The following is a 2,472-nucleotide window of genomic DNA, read 5'->3' as shown; positions in this document are numbered from 1 at the left end:
CCGAGGTCCCTCCCCCCAGCTAGCTGGCCCCAATCAGCCCCCCCCCCCCATCAGGGCGGACAGGCCCTACCCCACCCATGCACGAATTCGTGCACTGGGCCTCTAGTCTCATATACTGTCCAATCAATGGCTCCACTTGGACATACTGGCACTTTCCCTTGGGTATGAATCTATTTGATCATCTGCAAGGGACTTCTCTCTCAGGAATTCTGTTCATCAATGCTTCATTGTTTACTTCATAACCTGATAGAAAAGCATGATTTTTATATTATTTGTTTTTATTTCTTGTTACCATGGGAACAAAGGTCTTTTGCAACTGGAAGTACAAATCCACTCTTTCTAGATACACTGATTCATCAACCCATGAACCTTATTTTGAGAAATCTGCTAGGCGATTGTTTGCACCATCGACCACATTGAAAGAAATCTGTTTAAAGTCAGAACTAAGAGATTGTTTTTATATTCCCTATAGGCTGAGGTACACACACAGGCCAAATAAAAAAAGAAAACAACAAAAAAAAACCCTCTTCTCTCATCAAGCTATTAGAACTATCAGCCAGTAAGAATCCTTTATAAAACATTCCTTCTTGGTTTAGATGGATTTTATTTCAAGTTTTATTATTGCTCACTCAGAGCTTATCCCCTTTCTTCTCTCTATTGAGAATATTGAAATAAGGCTTGTCCTCAAAAAGTGCATACTAAAGCCATCTTCTATTATCCCTCTAAGAGTTAAATGGATATTTTTTAAAATTAATGAATACACTTAATCTCTATTATATCCAACAAGAAACAGAGAATGCCTATAACAGTGTCTAGCCCTTAGTGCATGCTCAGTAAATATTCTTAATGAATAAATGGTACTGCTAGTCTGGTTCCTTCTGTTTGTCTTTATTCTATTTCTTACTTCCCAATTTTATTTCTCCAAATCCTAGCCAGAATAATGTTCCTATCCTTTTCAGTTTTCTATTCAAAAACCTTTCATAGCTTTTTTCCCCACTGAATCAATTTGAATTCCCAATGTGACTATTAAGGTTTTCTACAAGAAAGCCTCCGGCAATATTTCAAACTTACTTCTTGGCATGTATCTTGGGTTCCAACAAAAATGGAACAATATTCTCTAGGTTTTTGTGGGGTTTTTTACTTTTCCATCTCTACATGATTATGTCTGCACCCGATGAAAATTCTTTTTTTTTCTCATTTCTCTCTTGAGCTATCAAAATCCTATGCACCCTTTAGTACTCATTTCAAATGTCACCATCACCTTGACATACAGCCTGATCCATGAAATTGGACATGACCCCTCTCCTTATTCTTCCCACAGCATATGGCTTGTACCTCTCCAAAATGTTTGCTTAATTTCATATTATTATTATTATTATTATTATTATTGTAATATATTTTTTATTTATTTCTGAAACCAGAAAGTGAGATCCTTGAAGGCAGAGGCTCAGCTAATTCCAGGAACAATTACAATGCATTGTGTTTACTTACGTTTTTATACAACCATTTCTTTAAAATATGAGCATTTTATAGCTGGATTTGTATGGATCTCAATGACTTTCCATGTTCTCACCTTATATCATAGACAAAATATATGAGGCTTCAAGAAGTTTAATGAATTGAACTGAATCTCATCAAATGTAAACAAACCTGAATATGAACTCTTAAAGTGATACTTACTTAAGTGATTCCATGTTAGATTAGACTAAGCATGGTTTAAGGAAGAGAAACTATGCTCCACAAATTTTTATTGTTTTCCATGTGGCAATTAGATTCACCAGAGTAGAATGTCCCACTTAGATTTTCATCTGAATGAAATAACTCTAACAGAGTCAATCAAGATAAACCTTTACTCTTCTTAGTGGCTCTTTTGGGGTAAAAATGCAAAGTTTACAGAGCATTGATACGACGAAGACATTTCAGGACATGCGTTATTACCCAATTATACATCTTGCAGTAATAGGCACTTTTAAATAGTCTCATTCTAGGCCTTTTAAACAATTTTTAAAACATGAATTCCTTTATTAAAGTTAATGCCAGATTTTAATTCTGAACATACTGTATAATATTTTGACCTGCATAACAAGGCCTCCTTGCAAGCAATCAGAAGGTATTATTAATGCCATAAAACTCTGCCCTTACATACCTTTGTGTCTTCCTTCAAGGAATATCAGTGCCTCTCTGCTGGGTACTCAAGAGAAACCCAATGTATAAAGAGGCCTGGAGGGCTGGTGAGTGACGAGCCATAAAACAAAGGGGTGACTAGTTCTCACCTGTGACACACGAATTCACACAGGCTTGTTTTAAAAGCAGAGGGCCTTCAAAACAAACATATAAATGACCGGCCTTCAACTCCAGTTTGGATTCAGTTTTGACTGTTCTAAATGTGCTCTTTTATTTTGTAGAGCAGCCTGGAATTCATCAGAGACAACCGAGGTCAGCACTGAAAAAATCAATACCCCTCTGGGCACC

Source organism: Myotis lucifugus, unplaced genomic scaffold, assembly GCF_000147115.1.
Source record: "Myotis lucifugus unplaced genomic scaffold, Myoluc2.0 scaffold_661, whole genome shotgun sequence".
NCBI classification, from domain to species: Eukaryota; Metazoa; Chordata; class Mammalia; order Chiroptera; family Vespertilionidae; genus Myotis; species Myotis lucifugus.
Note: the sequence above shows the minus strand (reverse complement) of the source record.